Here is a 10,755-nt window from a genome sequence, read left to right on the forward strand (position 1 = left end):
GGTGGGGGGAGGTGGTGTGTGGCATGTCTGTGGCATGCGCAGGTGGTGTTGCGTGGGTGGTGTGTGGGGCCGTGTGTGTGTGGGGGTGTAGGTGTGTAGTGTGGGTGTGGTGTGTATAGGTGCCACGTGGGGCTGTGTGTGTGGCATGGGTGTGTGCGTGTGGGGTGCACCTGTGGGTGCGGGGAGAGGGCAGAGACAGAGGCCAAGAGACAAGCCAGGCAAAGGACAACACAGTGTGTGTGTGGGGGGGGGTGGCCGGTGTGTAGGGTCATGCATGTGTGTGTGGGCAGGGTGTGTGTGTGGTGTGGGGGGGGGGGCGGGGTGTTTATGGGCTGTGTGTTTGTGTGGTGTGGGGTGAGGGGTGTGTGTGTGTGGTGTGTGGGGACAGGGCAGGGCATCTCTTTGTGTGGGCATGCATGTGGTGTGTGGGCAGAGGCAGAGGCATAGAGTCACAGACAGGCAAAGGACAAGGTAGTGTGTGTGTGTGTGTGTGTGTGTGTGTACATGCGTGAGTGCGTGCATGCACATGTGCAGGTATGCATGTGGTGTGGGCAGGGAGCATCTGGGCTGGGTGTCTGCCAGGAGCCAGCATGAGGAACTCCGCCTGTGGCAAAGGTCATGAGGAAGGAGGCTCGGCATATGCAAAGGTGGGATCGAGCCTCAGGAGTCCCCCTGGAAATTCTCGAACATCTACCCCCAAAACCAGAGTGTGCCTACTTTCTGCTTTGTGCTCTCACCTACACCTCTGACTTTACAGGGGGCTGTCCCCCACTACCTCTCTCTGAAAAAGAGTTAACTTACAGCTCCAGTTAATAATTCCTGGGTGTGACAGTGTTTCAACCTACAAACTCCTTTGAAAGTCCTCTAGCCTGCCTGAATAGGTTTTTCCAGGCACGTGTGATTGTTCAGAGCCTCCCAACTGTGAGAGGCATGAGGTGTTCTAAACTGTCTAAATACAGATTCCTTTGAGCAGTTAAAAGATTGATTAGATTGTATTGGTGAAGGGTTTTTCACTTGTTGGGCCAATGTCTGCTGCTAAGTCTCCATATCCCTTACCTACTGTGTCACTGGCAGTGTATTGGTTGATATAATTGGTGTATATACATGTAAGTAGTAGTTTTAATGTTTGTAACCTTGGACCCTTGAGTTAATCCTTTTCTTGTTATAGCCATATCCCTTACCTACTGTGTCCCTGGAAGTGTATTGGTTGATATAATTGGTGTATAGACATGTAAGTAGTAGCTTTAATGTTTGTAACCTTGGACCCTTGAGTTAATTCTTTTCTTGTTATAGCCATATCCCTTACCTACTGTGTCCCTGGAAGTGTATTGGTTGATATAATTGGTGTATAGACATGTAAGTAGTAGCTTTAATGTTTGTAACCTTGGACCCTTGAGTTAATTCTTTTCTTGTTATAGCCCACCACACCTTTGCCCTATAGGAATGCAACTTTATCTAATGCTTTTGGAGGCTGGCACCTGACTTTAGAATAATCACCTTTAGAGAAAAATAAGTTTCTTAAAATGTTAACAGGCCTCCTGGCCAGAAGATGATGTAAATCACCTAAACTTTTGCATATGATAAGTTTGAAAGCCTGGCTTCAATTAGGATCAGGGACTGCTGTCCTTGCATGACTCTACCCCTTCCCCCATTATCCTCTATGCACAATTTAAGGTATAAAACTACTTTGGAAAATAAAGTACACCATTTTGTTCACTGAAATTTGGTCTCCCCATGCCGTTCTTTCTCTCACCTTCTGGCTGAATTTTCATCTGGAGCGGGGAAGCTCGTCAAGCCTACTAATTTTGCCTGGGCTTCTAAGATCTGACCGGGGAGGCCTTAGTGTCTCCTCTCCTTCGGGAGAATGGGAGGACGCCTTCGGCCTACATAGGTGATGCAAAATTCCTTATTTTGGAATTTTATTAGCTTTCCACGTAAACCAAGTTATTCAGCCTCTTTTCTCCACTAAATTTTTTCTCACTGAGCTATCCTTATTTAACCACTCTTTATATCCTTAATTAACGTTTAATTAAGCAGTTGTTTCCTGATCCTCGCTGACACCGTCTCAGCTTTGAATCCCCTGGATCCACCGGGGCTGGACCCTGGCAGATGTCTGTGTGTGGGGTGGGGAGTTGGTGTGTGGCATGTCTGTGGCACGCGCAGGTGGTGTTTGTGGGTGGTGTATGGGGCCGTGTGTGTCTGTGTGGGGGTAGGTGTGTGGTGTGGGTGTGGTGTATATAGGTGCCACGTGGGGCCGTGTGGGCGGCATGGGTGTGTGCGTGTGGGGTGTGCCTGTGGGTGCGGGGGGTGAGGCAGAGACAGAGGCCGAGAGACACAGCCAGGCAAAGGACAACGCAGTGTGTGTGTGTGTGGTGTGGGTGTGCGGGGTGGGTGGTGTGTGGCCAGTGTGTAGGGCCGTGTGTGTGTGTGGGCAAGGTGTGTGGGTGGTGTAGGGTTAGGGGTGTGTATGTGTGATGTGTGGGGCGGGGCGAGGCGTCTGTGTGTGGGGGCATGCATGTGGTGTGTGGGCAGAGGCAGAGAGTCACAGCCAGGTAAAGGACAACGTAGTGTGTGTGTGTGTGGCAGGGGGGATCGGGTCGGGATGTCTATGTGCATGCCGTGTGAGGGCGGGGTGTGTGTGTGGGTATGCGTGTAGTGTGTAGGGTGTGCCTGTGGGTGGTGTGGGCAGAGACAGAGAGACGCAGCCAGGTGCAAAGGATGATGCAGTGTGTGTGTGGTATGCGCATGGTGTGTGTGGGTATGCGTGTGTGTGGTGTGCAGGCGGGCAGAGACAGAGAGACACAGTCAGGCAAAGGATAATGTGCATGGATGGATATCCCACATCATTTGCTTGTGTTTCCTGAGCTCATTCATCACCTCCATGATCAAGACCAATCCCGTGACACGTGAGTCTGCCACCACCAGCCCGCACTTGGTCTTTGGGCAGGAAGACAGGGGCGTGTTCCGAGTTGGCGGCGGGGGGCGAGGGGCGTGACTTGCTCTCCCCAGGCCAGTTTGATCCTCACGCTCTGCCCCTGAACCTGACTGGAGCAAGTGGATCTCCGTGATCTGTCATGGCTTTGTTTGAAATCCTTGGCAGGAGAAGGAAGATTCCCCCAATGTCAAGGGAGACAAGAACCAAAAGAAGGAAGTCAATTCCCTTGGGTTAAAATACCTATTCTCCAAATTGATCAAGTCTCCAAAATGAGATTTCCAATTCAAACCATAAAGCCCAAGTGGCTACCCATCCCACCCCATTGACTGCCGGGGTCCAGCCCCAGTGGATCCAGGGAATTCAAAGCAGAGACAGCATAAGCAATCAGGATATGATAGAATTAAAGATATAAAGAGTGGTTAAATAAAGATAGCTCAGTAGGAAAATTCAGTGGAGAAAAGAGGCTGAATAACTTAATTTATGTGGAAAGCCAATAAAATTCCAGACAAGGAATTTGCATCACCTACATAGGCCGCAGGCATCCTCCCATTCTCCCGAAGGAGAGGAGACACTGAGGCCTACCTGGTCAGATCTTAGAAGCCCAGGCATAATTAATAGCCTTGACCAGACTCCACACTCCAGATGGGAATTCAGCCAGAAACTGAGAGAAAGAACGACATGGGGAGACCAGTCTTTCCAGGAACTGGTCCCCTTCTTTATTTTCCAGGGTCTGCTTTTATACACAGAGATGTAATACAAAAGTCACACGGGGTCAGCAGTCTTGACTTTTATCAAAATCAGGTGCTTCATACAAATGTATACAAAGGTCTTAGGGGTGCTACATCATCTTCTTGCCAGGGGGCCTGCTGACAATTTATGACCCTCTCCTTGTGACAGCAGTCAGTCAACCAGAACACTTATTTCTCCAGGAGTGATTATTTTTAAAACAGACGCCACCTTCCGAAGGCACCAGATAAAGTTACATTCCTATAGGGTGAGGGTGTTGTGGGTTTTAATTAAGGAAAGAATTTGCTTAGCCTAGGGTCTAACGTGATTAATATCAAAGGTTAATACTTACTTCTTTTATATATTCATTAATGTGTATAAGGTCAGGGGATGTGGAGACTAAGCAGTAAACATTGGCCCAAAAAGTGAAAAACCCTTAACCAATACAATTTCTAATCAACCCACTATACTACACTAATAATTTCCTAACTTCTCAAAAGAATCTGTTTTTAGAAGGTTTAGAACATCTCGGGCCTCCCACGGTTGGGAGGCTGTGAACAATCACAAGTGGCCGGACAAGCCTGTCAGGCAGGCTAGAGAAACTTCAGAGGAGTTTGTAGGTTGAAACTCTCCTGTCATGGCCAGGAATTATTATTAACTGGAGCTCTAAGTTAACTCCTTCCCTGAAAGAGGTGGTGCAGGACAGCCCCCCATAAAGTCAGAGGTGTAGGTGAGAGCACAAAGCAGTAAAGTAGGCAGACTCTGGTTTGGGGGGCAGATGCTCAAGAATGTCCAGGGGGGACTCCTGAGGCTGGATCCCGCCTTTACGTATGTCAAGCCTCCTTCCTCATGACTTCTGCCATGGGCGGAGTTCCTCACGCTGGCTCCCGGCATCTCCCCCTTTTTTATTTCTTAAAACAGCCAGATGCAGCTCAGTCGCGAGCTTCTGAATGCTCTGCCGAAGAATCCAGACAAAACAAGGAAGAATGATTATGAGAAGCAGAATTAGAGCACCAACAGCAGCATAACTAAAGGTATTAGACAGAATATTTTTTCCAGAAACAAAGTTTGAGAAGGTATGAAAGAAGTCATTAGCTGCTCCAGCTGCGGTAAAATCTAGTCGAGAGTGTTCCAAGGTCTGTATTTGATTATGAAGTTTCCCTAAGTCCAGGCCAATGTCAGAGCTGTTCCAAACACCTGAAACATGATTTTTAATTTTTTCCCATTCATAATCGGTCTCGTTTACCTTCAAAGATGTCACGCATATCCACCGGTAATCAGCATGGCATGACAGAGCCATTTTCACTTTTAAAGCCTGTAACTAAGTCCCAATATGCATTATAGCCTCTTCCAAGGCATCTACCCTCATCTCCAACTTTCTATCTCTAGCTTCCTGTGTTGCTAGAGTTAAAGAAACATTTTTAGACATGGTATCAACATATTGGGTACTATGCACTTGTTGAGTCAATGATATTGCTGCCACAGTAATAGAAGTAATTGTTGCTATTAAAGCTGATATTCCTAAAATAAATAAGCTCACAAATTGTCATGATCACATTAAATCCTGTAGTTGTTGTAATACAGCAAGACCATAATTATATCAATAAGTGGTTACATAAGATAAGGTGGACGTTGTAACACTACAAAGGAGCAAACATTATATTTAGGGTTTAAACAAGGTGAGAGCATACATTGTTCACAACAACACCACAAAGGAGCAAATATTATATTGAGGGTTTAAACAAGATGAAAGCATACATTGTTTACAAGTTACTATATTACGTCCACCTCTTTTTTACTGTCTGCTTTAGCCCTTATCACTATGTCTGCATTGTAAAATGCCTGTTGCAGGTGCACCAGGGAGCAGCTGCAGGCGTTGGCCCAGGGGAGCAGTGTCCCCAGCATCAGGAGGGAGAACGCGAGCGGCAGGCTGCCAGCCATGGCGCCTATGGCTGGCAGAGGGGCGGGGTTCGCGGACTCGGGCTAGCTGCCGCCGCTTGGGCTCGAGGCGTTTCCCTCTTGCCAGAGGGGCCATGCTGGTCTGGATGACACTTCACAGGCGCACTTTCATCTCTGTCCCTCACTCACCGCACAAACTTCTTTGCTCTAGGTCTCAGGGTGTGGCGAGGAGGGTGCGGGGCGCAGTTGGCGCCGTGGAGGCAAGAGCTGGCTGGTGGGTGGGGCAAGCGAGTTCACGCCGTGGACCTAGCCTGTCTGGAATCCAAATTGGCGAATCTGCATCCTGAGGAAAAATACAAGCATACCCTCTCCCACAAGTTAGCAACACATCTGGCTGGTCTATGAAATTTATACCTTGAAGCAGGTGAATTTTGATGGTGAATTTTGTAAGAATTTTTGGCTTTATCAATCTTTTTATATAAGTTTAAAGCGATTACTTTAGTCAATGCATCTGCCAAAGCATTTCCTTCATGTAAAGGGCCGGGCAAGCTGGAATGGGCTCTAATATGTCTCACAAAATATTTTTATCTCTGTGTTTAATCTCTCTCTGTAAATCAGATAACAAGGAGAAAATAGTAGTTTATTTTCTGGAATATTAGCAGTCTCTATATGAGGAAACAACCATACAATATATCGGAAGTCATTCAAAAGATTGAAGGTGTGGTCTCTTAAATGTTGAAGAGCCTAAATAACTGTTCATAACTCAGCCCTGACATTTTACTTCCTTGATTTAAAATTTTTAAAGGCCTAGAAGCTGTAGTTTCTTGCACCCAAAAGGCTAGATCACTAGATCCAAATGTTCTGTGGCTCCTAGCTTGAGAAGTCAAGTTTTTTCCTGTCTGATAATAAGGTAAAAGCAAAAGCTGTGTTACTCTTTGACCTTTATTAATTTACACAGTTTGGGTAGGTGGTGAGATCAAGACTTTAATTTCTCAATATAATCAGAGTCTACTACACCAGGCACCACCCAAAATTTTTTGAAAAGAAAGTGAGCTATGCCTCAGCACAAATCTTACAATGTCCTCAGGTAGGGGGCCAGCCACTCCTGTTGGAATTGGAGTAACCGGCACGTCAGGAGTTAATACTGTTGTTAAATCCCCTTACCATTCCGCTTTTCTCTTAGCCTGGGTGAGACCCCCCCCCCCCCGAGGCGGTTTTCTCCAAGGAGCACGCTCTGCATATTGTGCATGCAGTCTGTTTTAAAAACGCCACTGTTCAAAAAACTTTTTTTCTTCCTCAGGCTTAGGCAACATTTTGAGAGGCTTTGGGGGCAAAGTGGGGAACTCTTGGGCCCTGGGAGGCACAAATGGAGCCAGCGGCGATCACCTTAAATCAGAAAGTGGTGGATAAATTTTTTAAAGGTGTGCACAGAGAGAGAGGGAGCTCGCCAGGGTGTCTGGCCACAGCGTCCTGTAAGTCCTCTCCTCTCTCCTCTGCTGATTTTTTCTTTCTTCCTCTCTTTCAACCTTTTTCAAGTTTTCTTTCCCTCACTCTATCTTCTTTCCTTCCTCTTCTCTTCTCTTTCACTTTCTATCATTTCCTTCCTGTTTCCCTCTTTCATTCTCCCTTCTTTCTTCTTACTGTCTCACTCTCTCTCTCTCCCTCTCTTCCTGCCTTTCTCACTTTTCTCTCCCCCTTCCTTTCTCACTACCCTTCTCTTTCCTTCGTTTCTTTCCCTTTACCCTCTTTCTATCTAACTTTTTCTTCCCTCCTTCCTATCTTTCTCTCTGTATCTCTTTTTCTAACTTCCTTTCTTCCTTTCTCTATCTTGCTGTGTTCCCTGATTCCTTCCTTCTCCGTTCCTCTCTCCTTTTAACTCTTTAGCTCTTTCTCTATCTTTAGATCTTTCTCTATCCTCGGGAGGTACAGCAGTCTCCCCCCTCCCTTTTTTTTGAGAATATTTTTATTTATTTTATACTTGTATAAAGAGTTGCCATTTTTTAGTTTTAGTGTTACCCATGTCAGAAAATTAAATACAGTAGAAGATTCAGTTTTAGTTTTCAAAGATCAGGTTTTCTTTCAACCTTTTAAATCCAGAAACCGGGTTTTCTCTCCAGCCTTTTAACACTTGCAAAACTTCCCACTCCTCCTCGCCCTGTCTACCCTACAGGGGGGTCTTCAGCACGCTGAGTGGGGTCCTATCCGTCCCGAAAATTCAACACTTGCTCTGAGGTACCTACCTTCGAATTAGCCTGTTCCAGGCACCACTTGCCCGGGTCCAGCCCCAGTGGATCCAGGGAATTTGAAGGGGAGACGGCTTCGGCGATCAGGGTACGATAGAATTAAAGATATAAAGAGCGGTTAAATAAGGATGTCTCAGAAGGAAAATTCAGTGGAGAAAAGAGGCTGAATAACTTGGTTTACGTGGAAAGCCAATAAAACTCCGAGACAAGGAATTTGCATCACCTACGTAGGCCACAGGCATCCTCCCGTTCTCCCGAAGGAGAGGAGACACTGAGGCCTACCTGGTCAGATCTTAGAAGCCCAGGCATAATTAGTAGGCTTGACGAGCCTCCACACTCCAGATGGGAATTCAGCCAGAAAGTGAGAGAAAGAACAACATGGGGAGACCAGTCTTTCCAGGAACTGATCCCATTCTTTATTTTCCAGGGCACGCTTTTATACACAGAGATGTAATACAAAAGTCACACGGGGTCAGCAGTCCTGACTTTTATCAAAATCAGGTACTTCATACAAATGTACACCAAGGTCTTAGGGGTGTTACATCATCTTCTGGCCGGGGGTCTGCTGACAATTTATGACCCTCTCCTTGTGACAGCGGTCAGTCAACCAGGACACTTATTTCTCCAGGAGTGATTATTTTTAAAACAGACGCCACCTTCCGAAGGCACCAGATTCCTATAGGTGAGGGTGTAGTGGGTTTTAATTAAGGAAAGAATTTGCTTAGCCTAAGATCTAACGTGATTAATATCAAAGGTTAATACTTATTTCTTCTATATATTCATTAATCTGTATAAGGTCAGGGGATGTGGAGACTAAGCAGTAAACATTGGCCCAACAAATGAAAAACCCTTCACCAATACAATTTCTAATCAGCCCACTATACTACACTAATAATTTCCTAACTTTGCCAGGAGAAACCCCTTTTGTGACCCCCGGACGGTCACACGGCTCTTTCAGCAAAAACAATGTTCAAAATTGGACAAATAAAGACCTTCACGTTAGAAATACACACTCATATTGTGGCAATGAAACAAAAGGCAAAAGTATGCACTTATCACACACATAACCTCAACCAACCAGCTTGACTGATCTGAAAAGAAAATGCAAATATCAGAGAGTGGGTCGATCTGGCAGCTCAGACCACCAAGGCCAACTCTAGCCTGGAGGTCACATCAATCTGAGAACTGACCCGGAGGAGGCCAAGAGGGCTCTGGCCAGCTGGTCGACCCACCACTCGCGCAACCCAGAGGCCAAAAGGGGCCCGGCTGGCTGGTCGACCCACCACTCCCACCACTCAGAGGCCGAGGGGCTCCAGTCGGCTGGTCGACCCACCACTCTCGCCACATGGAGGCCAAGTCTTTGGCCGCAGACACCAAAGAGACCGAGTCAGCACTTACCTGGTGGTAAAAAAAAAAGGCCCATTAAGGGTGACAAAATGACAGCAGCCAACAGTGGGGCCCACCTGTGACTTGCAGGGAGGAACCCTGGAACCTAGGCCCAGCCACCTGTCCCCAGGGTTAACTCATAAGCACCAGGCCTGGAGCTCTCATGGGGGGAGGGGTCATCTGGTCGACTGGGGGGAGGGGAGCAGGGGGAGGGGGCCCATGGTGGCCAAAGTGGGGGCATGGACACCCACAAAGGGAGAGGGAGCTGGCCGGGGGCGCCCTCCCCACTTAGCCCACACGGGTAGGGGTACAGGTCCGTCCGAGTCTCCGAACAGGAATTTGGCTTTGATGGGCATCAAGAAAAAAGAACTGTCAGCAAGGCGCCTCCAACGAGACAAGCAGGCCCTGACCAGGGACCGTGCCTGGGGCCCAGACCGTCCTAGATGGGGCACCCAGGATGGCCCGAGCAGGTTCACACCTCCTGACTGGGATTCAGGGAGTTGGGGAGGGGTGAGAAAAAGTTGCGTCCGAGGACCGAGACCCACGAGGGCACACTCAAGGGTCAAGTGTGCAGTCCCCAGCCACCAGCGGAAGCAGGGTACAGTCCAAACACGTCTCAAGACCCATCGGGACTTTGAAAAAGAAACAGAATGTGAGTCGAGAGAGGCCTTAGGTGACCAGACCCCACGGGGGCGGGGGGGGAGTGGACGGCACATGAACCCATGCTGGCCGGCCGGCCAGCCAACACGCCTCTCCCCGTCAACCCTCACGACTCCGGCGGGTGGGTCCCCACCTACAGAGTGCGACGCGGAAAACACCTCGGTCAGAAAGAACCCAAGGGCCCGGACACAGGCATGCCCTCAGACGACCACCAAGCCACAGTCCGGGCTGGTCCCCACCTTCGGAGCGGGGCCAAGGGTGAAGCAAACGCTCCTGAGGGTGGCCCAGGAGGAGTCTGGATTGACGAGCTCGAGTCCAGGCGCTCTGAGCAGGGAAGACCCTCTCCCTGCCCACTGCGGCAGCCAGGCCCAGGGAGGGTCCAGCCGGTCCATCTCCGTGGCCACAGGGGCATGGGCAGATGCTGGTTGACCCAGTCCGGCCACCCCAGAGCCCAGACCCGGAGCACCGCGACGATCACCCTCCTCAGAAACCTAGAGAACCAATCTCCGGCGACAGCAGGACGTCCATAGGCCTCGGCGCCACTGGGACTGTCGCCACCAGTGTAGCTGGTGTCTGAGAGCTCTGCCTCGGGCCTGGCGGCTGAGTCACAACCCTCCTGAAGGGCTCGCCGAAGCTCTGGACGGGGAGGGACAATATACAAGCGGCTGCCAGGCAGCTCCCAACAACCGGCTTGAACGTCTAGAGGACGGGTCGCTGTCGCCAGGCGCCCAAAAGCCCAAGCTCAGCCCAGAGCTTCTGCCACCAAGCGACGTGACGCGAAGCAACCCCAGCTGCAGAGGAAGGGAGAGGAGCTGGGAGACCTCTCTCCAGGAGGCTGCCACGAAAGAGATGTGATCCCCTATGCAATTCCAGGGTGGTGGGGGGACATTCCACGGAGACGCCAGG

The sequence above is a fragment of the Bos javanicus genome, unplaced genomic scaffold (assembly GCF_032452875.1).
Source record: "Bos javanicus breed banteng unplaced genomic scaffold, ARS-OSU_banteng_1.0 tig00002781_1, whole genome shotgun sequence".
Classification (NCBI taxonomy): Eukaryota; Metazoa; Chordata; class Mammalia; order Artiodactyla; family Bovidae; genus Bos; species Bos javanicus.